Raw genomic sequence first — 19,958 nt, 5'->3', positions numbered from 1 at the left:
TTGGGTTGCTTTTTTGCCATTGGCGGAGTTCGCCCTCAATAATCGGGCCAGCTCTGCCACTTTGGTGTCCCCGTTTTTCTGTAATTCGGGGTTCCACCCTCGATTTTCCTCCGGTCAGATGGAATCCTCGGATTGTCCTGGAGTGGATGCGGTGGTGGAGAGATTGCATCATATCTGGGGGCAGGTGATGGACAATTTAAAGTTGTCCCAGGAGAAGACTCAGCTTTTTGCCAACCGTCACCGTCGTGTTGGTCCTCGGCTTTGTGTTGGAGATTTGGTGTGGTTGTCCTCTCGTTTTGTCCCTATGAAGGTCTCATCTCCTAAGTTTAAGCCTCGGTTCATCGGTCCGTATAAAATATTGGAGATTCTTAACCCTGTTTCCTTCCGTTTGGACCTCCCTGCATCCTTTTCTATTCATAACGTTTTTCATCGGTCGTTATTGCGCAGGTATGAGGCACCGGTTGTGCCTTCCGTTGAGCCTCCTGCTCCGGTGTTGGTTGAGGGTGAGTTGGAGTACGTTGTGGAAAAAATCCTAGACTCCCGTGTTTCCAGACGGAGACTCCAGTATCTGGTCAAGTGGAAGGGATACGGCCAGGAGGATAATTCTTGGGTCACTGCATCTGATGTTCATGCCTCTGATCTGGTTCGTGCCTTTCATAGGGCCCGTCCTGATCGCCCTGGTGGTTCTGGTGAGGGTTCGGTGCCCCCTCCTTGAGGGGGGGGTACTGTTGTGAATTTGGATTCTGGGCTCCCCCGGTGGCTACTGGTGGAATTGAACTTGTGACATCATCTTCCCTGTTCACCTGTTCTGATTAGATCTGGGTGTCGCTATATAACCTGGCTTCTCTGTTAGATGCTTGCCGGTCAACAATGTTATCAGAAGCCTCTCTGTGCTTGTTCCTGCTCCCAGACATCTACTAGATAAGTTGGACATTCGTCCATGTTTTGTTTTTGTATTTTGGTTCCAGTTCACAGCTGCAGTTTCGTTACTGTGTCTGGAAAGCTCTTGTTGATCAGGAATTGCCACTCTGGTATTATGAGTTAATGCCAGAGTCCTAAAGTAATTTCTGGATGTGTTTTGTTAGGGTTTTCTACTGACCATGAAAGTATGCTTTCTGTCTTCTGCTATCTAGAAAGCGGACCTCAAATTTGCTAAAACTATTTTCCTGCTGCGTTTGTTGTTTCATCTCATATCACCGCCAATATATGTGGGGGGCTTCTGTCTCCTTTTTGGGCATTTCTCTAGAGGTGAGTCAGGTCTTATATTTCCCTCTGCTAGCATTATTTAGTTCTCCGGCCGGCGCTGGGCATATAGGGATAAAAAGTAGGACATGCTACCTGGCTACTTCTAGATGATGCGGTAGGTTTAGTTCATGGTCAGTACAGTTACATCTTCCAAGAGCTTGTTCCTATAGAGGCTTATGCTAGTTCTCTGGCCATGGAGATCATGACAAGTGGCCATACGGGGCCTATGATACACTACAGAAGGTTCAGCCTTAGGTAATACATATATTAGCGCTTTTACGGCTACATAAAACAATAAGCAAAGCAACAAAATTTGCGTACAAGTCTGTAAAATACCAAAAATAATCCATCCCTCTAGGCCGCTAAGCCAATTGGCTGGATTTAAAAAGGAGTCTCTATATTGTATTAGTCTTATTAAGAACCTTAAGGAACCAAGAAAATCTGAGTCCAAGTCTCATTGTGTATGCAGTGTGGTGTTAATACCTTCCTTGGCTCCTGGGGTAAGGCTAAGTACAGCATACTCCTTGCAGATACTGGGCTGTGTGTACAGATCCAACAGTCCAACAGTTTTTGTCCTTCCGCGTCTTTTATAAAAAAAACAACAAGATGTTGGATAAGTTTCTTGTCCCTGTCAACATTTAAAAGTTTATCCAGTGTCTCTGTAAGGTGCAGACATCCTACCACTGCCAGCAAGGTGATTAGTAGAACAGTCATTCTGCTGGTGAAAAGATCTTTTTGCAGTGACTGGCATGGATCCAGGTGGGCTTTCCCTCAAGTTTCACTGAGGTGAATGTGGTCAGCTGGACTTTAAAACTGGCCGTCAAACCGTGGGTCTAGGCTCCTTCTCACGTGTCTGTGTATGACCACCAATCACTTGGATTCAGCTGATGTACGTCTGCACTGGCATTAGGATCTGGAATGGATGAAAACACATGTTTATGCACCCCATTAAGTCTATTCTGCAAGGCCTGGACATGAGCTGTCATATCACCGTGTTGCATTAGTAGCACCTGTGGGAAGTACAGACCAGTCTTTGGCAAACTGCCAAACAAGACTTCAAAAGGAGACAAGCCTGTCTTTCTATTTAGAGTGTGTCTGACTGACAAGAGTGCAGGAGACAAGCACTCTACCCAGTTATTTCCTGTGTCTGCCATGGCCTTTGAATTTTCAGTTTAAGTGTCCTGTTTAGTCTCTCCACTTTCCCACTACTTTGTAGTCTATATGGTGCATGATATGCTTGCTGTACTCCCAGGGCCTGCATGACTTCCCTCATTATTTCTCCCATGAAGTGTGTATTGTGTACCCCTATCGCTTTCTATGGTTTCTGGGACACCATACCTGCAGATCAGTTCTTTCATCAGTTTGTCTGCAGTCGCTTTAGCATTTGCACATTTTACCAGATAGGCTTCCAGCCAACCAGAGAAGAGATCTACACATACTAGGACATTTTTCACACACTACTACCTTGGGTAGCTGTATGTAGTCAGTCTGCAGTCTATGAAACGGGTAGAGAGGCCTGGGGGTCGCTTTCTTAGGGATTTTTACTGTTTTACCTGGGTTGTGCTGTGCACAGATGAGGCATGACTGTACGAGCTTTGCGGCTGCGTAACTGAAACCAGGAGTGATCCAGAAGGCATCTACCATGGACACATGTGACATTTTGAGGTGTGAGTGGGGCCAGGTGTTGCTTGCGCCATAATTAGGAACAGGGACCTTGGTATATACAATTTATCCTTATTCTCCCATACTCCTGAGTTCAGCTCAGCTCCCATTCTTCCACAGTGTTTCTTCTCTGTTTGGGCAGCTGGAGGGATTTCAGGACATCTAGGCTCAGTGTGGCTGGAATACGCTGACTCCCCGCCACCGTCCACTGCTCCCTAGGCCGCCTTGCTGCTACTTTAACAGCCTCGTCCGCCCTTCTGTTGCCCTCCACCTCCACAGAGTCACCGTTCGTGTGTGCTTTTACCTTGACGATGCCAACCTGGACTGGTAACATCAATGCCTCCACTAATTGTTTCACCAGCTCTGCATTTTTAATGAGCTTACCGGCTGATGTAAGAAACGTTCTGCTTCTCCAGATAGGGCAATAATCATGGGATATTCCCCATGCACAATTCGAATCTGTCTTAATATTACCTGCAGCAGCTCTACATGCCTCAGTGAGTGCCTTCAACTCTGCCTCCTGCACCGACATGTGAGGAGGGAGTGGTTCAGCTCGGATTACCTCATGTGAGGATACTACTGCATATCCAGTGTAGAACCGCCCATCCTGGTGGTTATCTGGAGCCATCTACAAAAATGAAATCCTCAAAATATGCATTAGGAACAGGTTTTTTTCCATGAACATATGTAAAACCCACTGTCTCCTGACTCATCAGTTCCTATGCTCGTGCGTCATGTTAACGTACCAGAGTACTCTCTTTTTTTTTTTTTTTTTCTCTTTCCCACCTGCCAACACTGTCACCAATGCCCCCTTTTCTGAATCCACAGGCAGATGAGTGGCTGGATTCAGAACATTATATCTTTTGAGGGTGACGTATTCAGGAATTAGTATTTGAGCACATTCAAGTGTGATCTGTCTAGCCATAGACAGGTGTTTTGGTTGAACTTGTACGAATATGGCATTAATGTCATGTGGGGAACAAATTGTCAAAAGAAAAAGTCAGTGTGAGCTCACATGCTTAGCTGTAATACAGCATCTCTTACAGCACGGACACACGTAGGAGACCCTCTAATCACTGGGTCTAGTTGTGCTGAGTAGTAAGCTGTCGGTCTCTGTTTTCCTCCATGCTGTTGTGTCAGCAATGCCTGTTTTTTTTTTTTTTCTTTAATCAGGAGTCTTATACCTTTAGCAATATTGTGGCCTAAAAATGTCACCTTTTGTTTGCAATACTGTAGTGAGACTTTGCAACCCTTTCCTGCTAAAAACCACAGCAAGGACATCTGGTCCGGGCAGCAGAGCAGGAGGTCATCCACGTACTGTAATAGTACAATCTGTGGATGAGGTGAAGAATGCATTTGCCAAATCAGTGATTGTGAAACATTTTGACGTGGCTGGGATCTGTAACCGTACGATGTGTGTATTAGGGACAATTGGGGTCACACTCACTGTAACATCATTAATAGCCTGTAAGTCATGAATTATTCTGTGTCAGGGGAACCCTTGGGTCCTTTTTCTTCTTAATGGGATACAAAGGGGTGTTGCAGGGGGAAGATCTCTGCACTAGAACCCCTGCCTTAACATACTCTTTAATATCCCTGCTCAGGGCCATTGATTTGACTAGGCTCAAAGGGGTATTGCTTTAACCAAAGAGGAGCGGTTCTTTTAATTTAATCATGACGGGGAATGGGCAGCCGACCCACATCAGATTTTCCCCTTGCCCAAACGGTGTCTGGTACCTGACTCTTTTTCCTGTCCTCAGACATTCTGGTGTCAGGTGTTACTTTCACTACTCTTGTCATATACACCATTTCTGCAATATTACACAAGTGTTTATATAAATCACACACTAATGTCCAAATATTATTTACACCCATATTTGATTGGGTAGAGTACCCCTTAACCCCTTAGTGACGGAGCCACATTTTTTAAATCTGACCAGTATCACTTTATGTGGTAATAACTCTGCAACTCTTCAACAAATCCCAGTGGTTTTGGAATTGTTTTTTCGTGACACATTATACTTTATGATAATGATAAATTTAGGTCGATATGTTTTGTGTTTATTTATAAAAAATATAAAAGATTTGAGAAAAATGTTAAAAAATTAGCAATTTTCTAAATTTGAATGATTATCCCTTTAATCCAGATGGGCATACCACAGCAAACCATAAATAAACAACATTTCCCACATGTCTGCTTTACATCAGCACTATTTGTAAAATGTTATTTTATTTTTTTAGCATTTTAGGAGGTTTAAAAATGTAGCAGCAATTTTAAATTTTTTCAAATAAATTTACAAAATGTATTTTTTTTAGGGACCTATCCATGTTTGAAGTGACTTTAGGGGTCCCATATATTGGGAAACCCCCAAACGTGATACCATTTTAAAAACAGCACCGATAGACATATTGAAAACTGCTGTCAGGTAGTTTATTAACCCTTCAGGTGCTTTACAGGAATTAATGCAAAGTGGTATGACAGAAATGAAAATGTGTATTTTTACCACATAAATGTCGGTAACTTCTGAACAGGTTACAACAGCCGTCAGACTGTAAGGCCGCTATTTGGTCGTGAATTGCCATGGCAAACATCAGGACCACAAAATAATGATCTGAGGGCACCAGTTTGGATAAAGAGGAATCCCCCACACTCTGTTAACCATTTATAGTAATGTAGTCATTATTAACAGCAGCATCTAAGGGGTTAAACAGATTTGGATGGTGCAAACACTGATCGTGGCTGATACAGCAAATTGTCAGCTATAGTGCACAGTCAACAGCTGCTGGATTGTCACCTGTATGGGGAGGCTATTCTCTTATATCTCAGGTCAGTTAAAAGACGTATTGGCTGTCATTAAGGGGTTAAGAACTAAATTTGATTCACAAAATATGTTACCAAAAGAAAATTATATACATTAAAATATATAATTACGAAAGGTGCTGAGTCATAAAATGGGGGAGCACAATGCCATAGGCCACAGCAAAGCACAAGCTTATTCTAAGAAAGTAGCAGCCTTATATAAATTCATAACTAACAGTTCCAAATACAAAAAGAAGGGATTTGAAAAATACCAAATATCAATGCCAGTTGCTTGCGATAAGGTATAAGAAGTGGAAAAGACAAATAAACAGTGACTATGGTTTGAGCCAATATAATGAATGGCTAAAAACTATATATCATATGAAGACAACCTAGAAATACACGTAACTATACCATCTTGTGTAAGGAAACTACTAAACTGGCAAATGAATGGAATTAAGTGTAACTATAATAGGGCATGATTTACCTGTGGTATAATGTGCACGTGGAAGACCCTGGCGTCCCTCTGCCCCAAGTGTTTATATGAAAGGGGACTTGTGACTGTAATACCCTCAGGAGAGTACTGTATAGTGGCCTAGACAGCACTCAACTCTCCTCCCAGAAAAATCATAGGGGTATTGTCACTAACAATAAGTTTGTAAGCACCTCTTGGCTGTCTCGTGATTCTAGTCTTATTTGTTTAGTCATAGGGGCTTCAGTCGCTTGTCCCTTTACCCTCACGTGTTCCACAGTCTCGTCAGTAATCATGTCTGGCATTACCAAGTCTTTGTGTACCACAGTCCCGGCTGCCCCAGTGTCAATCAAGAATTCTGTCTCTTTCCCTCCTGGCATTGGTATGGTGGTCATCAAGGCAGGACCAGGTCCGGAGGGGACAAGAACAGAGCACACATTTGTCACTGGGTTGTCAGTTTCCTAGTCTGAAGGTGAAGGAGGTGGAAGATTGGTCTGAGTGTCCATTTTCTCCACAATTTCAGCACTTCACTGTTTCTAAGTCCTTAGGTCCCATACTACGTCTCTACTGTTTTCCTTGTACTCCAGCATACATGACACGTCATCTTATTGTCCTAGTTTGTTCAACTCCTTTAGCAACCTTCAGGAGGTCTTTTGAATCTACATTTCTCCATTCAGGTCTGGCTGTCTGTACTGCGTCTCGTAAGCCTTTGGTCATACCGTCAATTAATGCATTTACCAATATTTTAACATCAAGTGGGTTTACTGGACTGTACCCCATGTCTGCCCATTTCAGCTGTAACCGTCCAAAGTACATCTCTACACTCTCTCCTTTTGTCACATCTGTAAAAGTCTTAATTTGCGTCCTAGCACGTCACCTGCTTTTGTGCTCACTAACTCTCTAGGTCTGCCCAGGTGTACTTATACGTCCATCATATTGTCTTTATTTGTCTGTAAAATGGGAAAGGTTGGTTCTCAGGGTCAGCCAATTGTTTTAGCGTAGCTAGCTAGTCAGAAGGCCTCCAGGGATCATACTCCTGTATCTGTCTTACCCTACCTGAGGTGGTTGGTTCTCTGGTGGTGGGTCTGGTGGTGGGGGTGACTAGATGACCGGTTGGGGATGACATGACATGCTGGTCTACAGCTCCTTCCCAAAAGGATTACTGTCAGCTTACTCCCAAAAAGTAAATGTCCCCACTACCCACTAACCACAATCCTGTGTCAGCTTCTTATGTCACTACATGTGATCTTGTCTGGGCAGGATTCAGTGCAATTCACTTAGGTCGGGTGCAGCACAGATCATACAAGTATTTCTCCAGTCTGGGTTTGTCTGACCACAGTGTTTACAAGTCCATCTGTCTTGTCTGGGTCTCTGGTTATACAAAGGTATAACGGTAGCAGGAATGTGTTAGTCATAGTCGGACTTTTGAGCATCAAAACATTCATAATACACCTTTCTTCCGTCCTGCTGCACTCTCTCAGACGCCATTTATTAACTTGCTATTTTCCTCCCTTGTCTGTGCCTTTTTAAACATCCAAACACTGGCATTTGTGCCTTTTTCAATATTGGTCCCACATCTTTCACTGCTTCCTTTTTCAATCTGTATAGCGGTTCTGGATCCCATTGGGGCCCTGACTGCACACACAGAACAAGTTGCCCATGGCTTCAACTTATTCGCTCAGACAACTCACCTTTATTCTGAAAATGCCCTTTTTAGTGTGCCTTACCATCTATGGGTGGCCACACGTAGCAATACAGAGCGAGTGTCAAGGTCTAGCGGGCAGGTTAAAACCACCTACCACCCAGTAGACCTAAAGGATTTAGCGGGCAGGTTACTCCACCTACCACCCGGTAGATCAGCTGGCTAGCTCAGCTCCATGGATAGGAAGGCTAAAACCACCTCTGACCCGTAACAAAAACAAGCTGACTGTAGCAGAAAGGCCCAGATGTGTTAGGCGTCTCACCTACTACATCAGCAGTGCAGTTGGCTACGTCCTCCGTTGATCATCAATTTGCTATATCAATCACTCACTTGAAGCAGGAGAATCTTTTACCAATCTTTCAATCACACAAATTTCCTCTAAAATAGGCACAGTTCTTTTACTTTCAACGTCCAACTTTAACTTACAATATTTCTTTCTACTTCAATACATACAGTACTATTGCCTTAAACACAAATCTCTCAGCGCGTACTACACCAAGGACAGAATATTTGAGCGCAGCTCCATGCCCCCCTTCCTCTGGCACACAGCGAAGATAAGGACAGAGGAGAAATCAGAAGCAATTCGCGCAGGGGTTTGACTCACCCCTCCCATCAGGTATTCAGTAGAGATCTTAGAATCTAAAGAGCTTAGTGTCTTACACACAGAAACAGAATGCAGCAGTTTTCAGACTTAATCTCTACAAAACATTCATCCTCTCGGAATTAAAAACAGTTTCTCTATACAGGCAGATCACTGCATAACTTGAATAAGCTGATTCTGACCGCGTCCGGCCAAAACACATATAGAAACCTATCCAATATCAAACCATATATAACACGGGTTTCACTGAATCTCAGATGTAAATTAAATCTACATAACAATATCCACAACTCATTCATCCTGGACCCTCAACAACAGTTAGATAAGTAATGATACTTATGTGATCATTCATTCATACGTGCTCATTCAGGGATTGTTTGTTTTTTTTCTTTTTCCTTTCACTTTTCAGTTGATCTTTTTTACAAGAAGAAAATCCCTTATCTCAATCACTCCACCTGATTCAGCTCAAATTGAGTTGAATAATGTCTTCTGTCACATACAGAGGACCACACCTAAGGGAACCCCTCATCAATCAGGGATGGATTTATTTATTTATCCCTTATACTCATTTACTCACCTCTCCTCTCATTCAGAGGTTCTCATAGACATACATACAAGGTTCACACAGCCTGCCTATTTGGCACTTTGGAATTAACACAACTCTATATAAAAAAACTGCAGCAGTGTCTACTGACACTCTGAAAGCATTTTAAGGCCAAACACAAAAAAACCACGGCCCTATACAAAATACAGCTTCATATAATGTACTGCCAATCCAAAATGACCAAAACAACAACAGCACTGCACAGAGTCTATCCCAGCTCTGTACTTCACACTTACACAAATACACAACCAATTAGTATATTGACAAATATTACAGATGATAATTATTAACTTATTACTCTATTATTCAACTCTCATACGGACATAAACAGACAAAACACAAAACTCACTGGTGATGTGGTTTCTTTTAAACCGTGTTCGCAGCCTTTTACCCAGAGGTATGGAGAGATCCAAAAGAGAGATTGCAAGTGCAAAACTGAGTGTAAGAATAAAATTTCTCACCTTGCTGCAGCTGGTGTTTTGCATGTCCAATCTCCCAGGAAGCTCCCACATACGGATTCAGAATAGGCTGGTTACCACGGCCCCCGTTCGGGCGCCAAAACTGTCGTAGCTGTTTGCTTCTGACCCAATGTCAGTACGCCAGATCACCAGTGAGGCCAAATCAGGAGGTTACGCCCGTCATTTTACAAGCGCGCTTGGAGACAAAGGACACCGCTCACATATTTCTGTGAGCAAGTCACTTTTATCTGATATATCAAAAACCAAGGCAATGTTTTATACCATTTACAACAAATGCATTTCAATGTAACTCATGTAGCCCCCACCATCACCCAGGGTCATACTTTATTTACCACGCACCCAGAACATGTTGTGGCTGACTATTGAAAGTATACATGATAAGAAGTGTAGTCTACTTGAGAGGAGACCATCAGACTACTGCGTCAACAGATTCTAGTAATTCTAGCAATTAAAGGCAAAAGGCACTTAAAGGCAAACTATTAACCCTTCTATATCAGTTATAAATGGGCAAAAGAGTGTTGGGGCATGCTTTTTACAATTAAAGGACTTTTATCTGTGTGTTTGACTACTGGGTTAGTAATGGGGGATGTCTGAAAGACACCTCTCTATTAGTAACCCCTGGGCTTGATGTCTGCGTATATTAGACAGCTGACATCAACCCCAAATGCAACAGGGCAATTGGGAACAGCCAGGACTAAGCGCCAGAATCAGCACATATAATGGATGTGCCGTTTCTGGGACGTTGAGGGCTGGTGTTATTAGTCTGGGAGAGGACCAATATCCAGGGCTTCTCCACAGCCTATTAATATCAGCATGCAGCTGTCTGCTTAGCCTTTGCTGGTTATTATATAAATAAGGGACCCCACGGCATTTTTTTAGGTCCCCCATTAATAGCCAGTAAAGGCTAAGTAGACAGCTGTGAGACAATATTAACCCTGCTGTTATGATCAGTCAAAAACGACCGATTTTGAACTTTAATATTTTTTAAAATATTCAAGATGCGGTTCTGAAACTTGTGGTTGATTGACTTTTCCTCATTTGAGGGGTTCTTACTATGGGTACTTTTTTTTTGTTTTTGTTTACTTTTTGCTCTACAATTTTTTATACACTTGTACTGTTCGGTCAAAAATGACTGATAACCTTTTATAGTGATCTCCAGCCATTTTATGAGTAAAATAAAGGACCTATAATCTCATTTTGGACTATATATTACATCTACTACTATTTATCAATCTATTTAGGTCCTTTTGGTCCATGCGGATTTACACATACATACATTTTCTCATTACAATACTGCTTATGGATTACCTTCCAGTATAGTTATGTGCCAAATATTTTTACCCTGCTGTTCATGTAAAATAGTTCAATTCAGTTCTCAACATTTCATATTGTAAATGAACATATTCTCTTTTTTTACTTGTGTTCCCTGATCTAATTTCTGTGAAATGCTGACCTGAAAGAGTACTAATAAATTCTGTCTGAAAAGTGTGTTTGCTTTACTCTGAGCTCTTATCCTAAAGGGTGGGGGGTGTTTTATTTTACTAAGGATACCACAGTAGTTTCTTACGTCCCAAAGAAACACAAGCAGGTAATTCTGATGAGCACAATTCATCATGATAGTGAAATCAGTAATAGAGACGACAGAAAACCGGACATCATTTTACATTATAATGCTACAAAAGGGGCTGTTGATACTCTAGATCAACTGATAGGCACTTACACCTGCAAGGCTGCTTTCACACTAGCATCGGTACGGGGCCGTCGCGCTGCGTCGGCCCGACATACCGACGCATACTGTGATAAAAATGCCCGACGTTGGCAGTGGAAGCAGTCTTAAGACGCTTCCGCTGCCCCATTGCAAGGTCTGGGGAGGAGGGGGTGGATTTTCGGCCGCGCATGCGCGGTCGGAAATGGCGGTCCCGACGCACAAAAAAAGTTACATGTAACTTTTTTTTGTGCCGGCGGTGCGCCAAAACACGACGCAACTGTCGCACGACGGTTGCGATGTGTGGCACTGCGTCGCAATGCGTCGCTAATAAAAGTCTATGGAGAAAAAAACGCATCCTGCAGACAACTTTGCAGGATGCGTTTTTTCTACACAACGGCGCATTGCGACGTGCAGTGCCCAACGCTAGGGTGAAAGTAGCCTAAGCGCAAAACAAATTGGTGGCCAATGGTAATTTTTTACAATATGCTTGATGTGTCAGCATACAATGCATTCGTGCTATGGATGGAAATAGACCCAAATTGGAACAAAAATAAACTATGTAAGAGAAGACTTTTTTTTAGAGGAGTTGGGAAAATCACTGGTTAGGCCATATATTGAAGAACGAAAGGTAACACCCAGAGTTGATGGAGCGGCAGCCATTGTCCACAGGATCCAACAGCAAGATAAAGAAAGTGAACTTACAGCTTCCACCAGCACTGCTACAATACCCACGGACGCCACCATCAATGCAACCAGCCTAAAACGGAAACGATGCAACTTCTGTCCAACATCAAGCAATCACAAATCAAATGTGATATGTTACAGATGTGAAAAAGTTTTATGCAAAAGACTTGTAAATTATGCCTGTGACAATTGCAAAGAGTCAATTTGCACCTTGTGACTTATTTATCATTTTACATAAAAAAAACTGAACTGTTAAATGGAACCTGTCACCCCGTTTTTTCCGTATGAGATAAAAATACTATTAAATAGGGCCTGAGCTGTGCATTGCAATAGTGTATTTTGTGGACCCCGATTCCCCACCTATGCTGCCGAAATACGGTACCAAAGTAGTCGTTTTCGCCTGTCAATCAGGCTGGTCTGGTCAAAAGGGCGTGGTGTCTTCCCCCAGATCTTGCTTAGTTTTCCGTTGGTGGCGTAGTGGTGTGCGCATGCCCAAGGTCCCAAATCCAAGTCACAGGGGAGTGAAAAGAGCGAGATGTGCTGTATTTCATTGGTGATCGGTGGGCGCGGCCATCTTCCTTTGGCCGCGCGTGCGCAGAAGCGGCGCTCTGCTGGCCGCGGCTTCAGGAAAATGGCCGCGGGATGCAGCGTGTGCGCAGATGGAGATCGCGGCGGCCATTTTCCTGAAGCAGAGTTCGCATCTCGGCTTCAGGAAAATGGCCGCCGCAATCTCCGTCTGCGCACGCGCGGCATCCCGCGGCCATTTTCCTGAAGCCGCGGCCAGCAGAGCGCCGCTTCTGTGCATGCGCGGCCAATGGAAGATGGCCGCGCCCACCGATCACCAATGAAATACAGCACATCGCGCTCTTTTCACTCCCCTGAGACGTGGATTTGGGTCCTTGGGCATGCGCACACCACTACGCCACCAACGGAAAACTAAGCAAGATCTGGGGGAAGACACCACGCCCTTTTGACCAGACCAGCCTGATTGACAGGCGAAAACGACTACTTTGGTAACGTATTTCGGCAGCATAGGTGGGGAATCGGGGTCCACAAAATACACTATTGTAATGCACAGCTCAGGCCCTATTTAACAGTATTTTTATCTCATACGGAAAAAACGGGGTGACAGGTTCCCTTTAATTTTTTTTTGTTTTGATTTTTTCGTTGGAAAATAATATAATTACATTTAGTTTATTAGTTATAGTTTACAGTTGGAATAATAATTATTTTTGTATGTGCAAATATGCATAAATATTCCAATAAAGCCATGTTAAATATTTTGACACAAAAAAATAAAAAATAAGTTTTTCTTTTCATTTGTTTATAAACAACCAGGTTCACATACAATACTGCAAAAAATTTTCAATTAAAACACTTAAATTAGCTAAAAATCAAGACTTTATTAGGTCCGGTCAAAAATGACAGGAACATCACAAGTGTACAGTGGTAATGAACAGAATAGCAGGGTTAATAACCTGGGAAGCTCCATGTTTATTGCCCCTTCCCAGGCTATTAAGGCCAGCTCTCTGCTTTCCCTCAGCTGGTTGAGAAAAATAAGGTGAACCCTATGTCATTTTTTTACTAGCTAAATACAAGTACGGTACATAAACTCACACAAAACACTGATTATATAGATCCCACTGACCTGTTTCTATCATCTATATCTGTATATAAAATTGTTTTATTAGTTAGAAAACTAGATTGAAATGACAGAATTACTGTATGTAAAAGCTGATGTTAAAACTGGATTGCATACGCATGTCATACAGATGCTAGGTGAGGGAGAAAACGCATACTCGCATGACATACAGATTCTGGGTGAGAAAAAAAACGCATGACACTTTCCAACTTTTCTAGCTGAGAATCTCAGCTACTTTATATGCGCAGATGTAACCGAAGCCTTAGACTATTCCCACAAGGGATGATATGGAACGTTATCTTTCATGCCTAGAGAATTATTACAGACCTGAACTCATTCCTGAGAAATGAAGTGAAATGGTTACAGCAGTAGAAACATCTATCTCCGTCAAAATGGACTCTCAGACTTAATAAAATCAGAATTTGGGATCTCCCTGAAACAATTGAATTAATGGACTTAAACAAAATGCTCCACCACCTTTTCAACTCTGTACTAAATGTTCCTCTAGATTCTCCCTTGGACCTTGACAGAGCGCTTAGATCATTGGGATCTAAACCTTTTTGATACCAGCAAAAGGATGCCATAATGTCACAGGCACATAAGGCAGACAATACAGAGCAGCAGGGTAAAACAATACAAATACCGTACTTCCAAATTTTTCTAGATGGACCTTACAAAAGTGACAGGCACAAACATTCCTTCCAGAAACATTACTTCACAATATTTCTTACACCTGGGGCATCCCCATTTTGCTTAAGGGTTTGTTAGGAAGAATAAATGATCTCAATCACCCAAGAGGTATTCCTGCTGTCACAGAAGCACTAAATATCCCCTCGGTCACAATCTCAGACTGGCTTTCTTTACCTAATGGGTTCCAGGGAGATGAGCATGCCTCACTTCATCCGCAAAGACAAATGGAAACCAGGAGGAGAAGCGATGGAGCTCATGCCAAAGCAAGCGAAGACAACATGTTGATCCCATTTCCACCTAGTTGAAGAAAGTCTATTTTACCCCCATCTGTATAGCATTGGTGGGACAGATATATGTTCTATATAACCATAGTTGCAAGGAATTAGACGTGGTAGTATCCTTTGTGATGAGTTCTTTCTATTTAAGTTATACATTAGAAAAACGAAAACTAGCAGTAGCTACTTGTATTACCCTCTGGGATTAGTATTATGACAATTATCCATTCATCTTATTACATAAATACCATTATGGGACAGAAAATTAATTATTCGTATACTTCATAGTCTGATGGAAATAATATAAAAATCCCTCGCTCTGCCCCCCTGCTTTTTGTCTCCTATTAAAATATGAAAGTATCAGACATTGTACAATATTAATAAGCAAGACATCTAATGGTTTGTTATAGGTTACATATACTAGTTGATAGCGCAATTCTATGTTACAGTTGCTGCTTTTCCGCTATATAAGCTCTCTTTAGGCTATGCTCCCTTGATGAGCTTTTGGTGAGTTTTTGATGTTGCAGATTTTCTGCACCCATTAAATAAAAGAAGTTGCATATTTTTTTACGCAGTATCAAAAACTCATTGTGGGAATGTAGCCTTCATTTGTTTTAAAAACTCACCGAGAACTGATTGTGGGAACATAGCCTTAATCTGTTTTATTGGATGGTGTTGATTCGACTTAGGGGAAGGCTTTCTCTGTAAAAAGCCCATTAGCCAAACTGGATCTATATCTCTCTGTTCATTGTACAGTATTTACTTTATTTTTATCCCCAATTCAGTAGACCTAACTTGCCTTCCTATCTCTTTTCTATGTGGGGGGTTTTTTAATTGGACCCTGCATTCTCTGTTATTGCTTCTATATTGTTGAATTTGAAAAATGTTGTGAATAAAATACAGTTAAACATAAATGTCACAAAAGGTAATACCAGTTTCATTTTTACGTGGCCCCCATCTTAGTTCAGTATGACACTTGGCTCTTGGATTAAAAAATAGAATTAGACTTACCGATAATTCGGTTTCTAGTAACCCACCACGACCGCACACAGGAGGATGTTACCCCTTTCCTAAGAGGGACAGTAAATGCCAAAGAGGTTAAATAACCCCTCCCACATTCTCCCCTCAGTGTTATTATAAAGGACCACAGGAGTCCGAGTGCTTCAAATTATTATTATTTATTGTTATAGCGCCATTTATTTCATGGCGCTTTACATGTAAGGAGGGGTATACACAAAAACAAGTACAATAATCTTAAACAATACAAGTCATAACTGGTACAGGAGGAGAGAGGACCCTGCCCGCGAAGGCTCACAATCTACAAGGGATGGGTGAGAATACAGTATGCGAGGATAGAGCTGGTCATGCAGTGGTTTGGTCGATCGGTGGTTACTGCAGGTTGTAGGCTTGTCGGAAGAGGTGGGTCTTCAGGCTCTTTTTGAAGGTTTCGATGGTAGGCGAGAGTCTGATGTGTTGTGGTAGAGGGTTCCAGAGTAGGGGTGATACGCGAGAGAAATCTTGTATACGATTGTTGGAAGAGGAGATAAGAGGGGAGTAGAGAAGGAGATCTTGTGAGGATCGGAGGTTGCGTGTAGGAAAGTACCGGGAGACGAGGTCACAGATGTAAGGAGGAGACAGGTTGTGGATGGCTTGGTCAGGTCATGGTTAGGGTTTTGTACTGGAGTCTCTGGACAATGGGGAGCCAGTGAAAGGATTGACAGAGGGGAGAGGCCGGGGAATAGCGGGGGGACAGGTGGATTAGTCAGGCAGCAGAGTTTAGAATAGATTGGAGGGGTGCGAGAGTGTTAGAGGGGAGGCCACAGAGCAGGAGGTTGCAGTAGTCAAGGCGAGAGATGATGAGGGCATGGACTAGGGTTTTTGCAGATTCTTGGTTGAGAAATGTACGGATTCGTGAAATATTTTTGAGTTGAAGTCGGCAGGAAGTGGTAAGGGCTTGGATATGTGGTTTGAAGGAGAGATCAGCGTCAAGGATTACCCCGAGGCAGCGAGCTTGTGGGACTGGGGAGAGTGGGCAGCCATTTACTGTAATGGATAGGTTCGTTGGGGGGGGGTCGCGTGAGATGGGGGAAAGATGATGAATTCTGTTTTGTCCATGTTAAGTTTAAGAAATCTAGCAGAGAAGGATGAAATAGCGGATAGACATTGAGGGATTCTGGTTAGTAGGGAGGTGATATCTGGTCCAGAGATGTAGATCTGTGTGTCATCAGCATAGAGGTGATACTGAAAGCCTGAGCTTCTATGAGCTGTCCCAGGCCAAAGGTGTAAATGGAGAAGAGCAGGGGCCCTAGGACTGAACCTTGTGGGACTCCGACAGATAGGGGGTGAGGTGACGAGGTGGTGTGTGAGTGGGAGATGTTGAATGTCCGGTCTGTTAGGTATTATGAGATCCAGGATAGGGCCAAGTCTGTGATGCCAAGTGATGAGAGGGTCTGTAATAATAGGGAATGGTCCACTGTGTCAAAGGCAGCCGACAGGTCGAGGAGGAGGAGGACAGAGTAGTGTTGCTTGCTCTTGGCGGTTAAGATGTCACTGGTGACCTTAGTTAGGGCAGTTTCAGTGGAATGGTGTGACCGGAAGCCAGATTGTAAGCGGTCAAAGAGGGAGCAAGAAGAGAGATGGGAGGACAGTTCAAGGTAGACGTGTTGTTCCAGTAGTTTGGAGGCATAGGGGAGAAGTGATATAGGGCGATAGCTAGATACAAAGGATGGGTCAAGAGAAGGCTTTTTGAGGATAGGTGTGATGGAGGCATGTTTAAAGCTTGAGGGGAAAAAACCAGTTGTTAGTGATAGGTTGAAGAGATGGGTTAGGGTTGGGATGAAGACTTTGGTGAGGTTTGGGATGAAGTGGGATGGGGGCGGGTCAAGTGCACAGGTGGTGAGATGCGATCTTGAGAGTAGAGTGGAGAGTTGATCTTCTGTAATGGTGGAGAAGTTGGTTTTGGAGGTGGAGGGCTGGGAAGTCGGGAGGAAGGGCTCTGGGGGTTGTTGACCAAAACTGTCTCTGATGTTATTACATTTTATTCTCTTTATCTGAGAAAATTAAAATTAGACAAAGGGAGAGAGTTACCCGTGCTGTCATGGTTGGTTACTAGAAACCGAATTACTGGCAAGTCTAATTCTATTTTCTCTAGTAACCCCCCACGACAGCACACCGGAGCAGTACCCAAGAGTAATGTTAGGGAGGGACTATAGCCTGGAGGACTTTTCTCCCGAAAGTCAAGCCTTCGACAAACCTCGGGTCTAGCCTGTAATGCTTGGAAAATGTATGGACCGAAGACCAGGTAGTAGCTCTGCACATCTGCTCAATGGAAGCACTAGCTTTCTCGGCCCAGGAGACAGATGTCGCTCTAGTAAAGTGAGCCATACATTTCTCTGGCAGTGGAAGGCCCTGGATGTGATACATCTCAGAGATTACGCTCTTGATCTACTTGGCGATCGTGGATCTGGAAGTCTTCCCCTTATTCTGTCCTCGAAGGTGAACAAACAGGTTTTGGTCCTTCCTAGTTTTCTCCGTCTCCTGAAGATAGTGGAGCATCGTTTTCCAAATGTCCAGAGTGTGGAACTCTTCTTCCTCCTTATTTCCTGGTCTTGATAGAAGGAGGGAAGAGTTAACTCTTGGGACTTGTGGAACTCTGAGACCACTTTAGGAAGAAATAATGGGCTCAGTCGCCAAATAACTCGGTCCTGTAGGATTCTCATGTAGCGTTCATTGATTAAGAGAGCTTGTAACTCGCCCACTCTCCTGGCTGTAGTTATTGCTACAACGAAGGCTGTTTTCCAGGAGAGTTTGTCTACATCTCTACGTAGATGACAAGGGCTCAAAGGGTGGTAGTGTGAGCCCTTTTAGGACAACATTGAGGTCCCAGGGATGTATTAAATTTTTAGTTCTTGGAGGTAGATGAGATGCTGTCATAAATTTTTTAACTCATCGGTGGTCGGCTAACGTCTGGGTGAAGTAAGAACTTAGAGCCCCCACCTAGACTTTGAGGGTGGTAGGTCTGAGACCCTTCTCTAGTCCCTCTTGCAGGAAATCCAGGACCCGGGCCATGTTTGTTTGGTGCAGGTCAGGTTGTTCAGGTGCACTCCATGAGATGATGGTTTTCTGTATCTTCTGATATATAGAATTTGTCACTGGTGTCCTAATAACCCTTTCTGACGATCCTCTGGTCTTCAGGATTGAGATCTCAGAAGCCAGGCACTCAAATGTAACTTCTTGGGATCCGGAAGGAAGATTGGAGGAGGCTTCTGATTGAGGGTAGTGATACCGGTCCATTTATACTTAAGATGGATAGGGTACCGAACCAGCTTCTTTTGGACCAGAATGGTGCTACCAGGATTATCTTGACCTTCCCAATCTTGTTTTCTGTAGATATCTTGGAAGGATTGGAAGGGAAGGCATGTGCTAGTCTGATTCTCCATGGATGCGCTAACGCATCTATGCCTAAGCAAGGATCGGCACGATTTATTGAAAAATATTGATCCGCCTTTGCATTCTGACCTCTTGCGAAGAGATCTACTTCTGGATGGCCCCATCTTCTGGTTAGTATCTGAAAGACCTCTGTGTCTAGACTCCATTCCCCGATGGATTTCTGTTCTGCTGAGAAAATCAGCCTGTATGTTTACTGTTCTTTTCATGTGTAGAGCAGACAGGGAGAGCAGGTCCTTCTTTGGACCACGAGAATTATCTGGCTGAGATTACCTTCAGGTCCTCGTGTCTTGTACTTCCTTGATCTCAAAGGTGGGCAACTGTTGTCATGTTGTCTGAGTATATCTTGACAAGGGTGTCCTGGACTAGGGCTACTGCGGTCCTGAGTACCTCCTCTACTGCCTTCAGTTCCCTGAAGTTTGAGGACCGTTGGCTTATCTCGTGTGACCAGCATCCCTGGAATACGTGTTGGGAGACCATAGCTCCCCATCCTTTCCCGCTGGCGTCTACTTTTATAGTGATCACGGGGTCTTGTGTCCAGGGGACCTCTCTTTTCAAATTTTTTGTTTTTAGCCACCACGTCAACAATGTTTTAATGCGAGGTGGCATCAGGATCTTCTTGACTAAGGCTTCTTTACATAATGTTTTCTTATGTGAAGAGGCCAGCTTTTTTGTACATACTGCACATCTCCGTGAAGTCTTGGACTTGTTTCCTGGTGCAGGTTCCATGTCCCCTTAAAAGAAAAGGAAGGATGAATAATAAGGCTCTAAACCTGCACACAGGGAATGGCACCCAGGGCCAGAGTACTTACTGGGACCGGGAGGGTGCTGGGATCTGCAGATGCAGAGCGAGAGGAACTTGACATCTCCATGCTACCACCACACAGGGTTGGTCCTACCTTAGATGTCTTCTTCTTCCAGGGATCTTATGTTTGCGATCAGACTCCA

The sequence above is a fragment of the Ranitomeya variabilis genome, chromosome 4 (assembly GCF_051348905.1).
Source record: "Ranitomeya variabilis isolate aRanVar5 chromosome 4, aRanVar5.hap1, whole genome shotgun sequence".
NCBI lineage: Eukaryota > Metazoa > Chordata > Amphibia > Anura > Dendrobatidae > Ranitomeya > Ranitomeya variabilis.
This window is presented reverse-complemented; position numbering follows the sequence as displayed.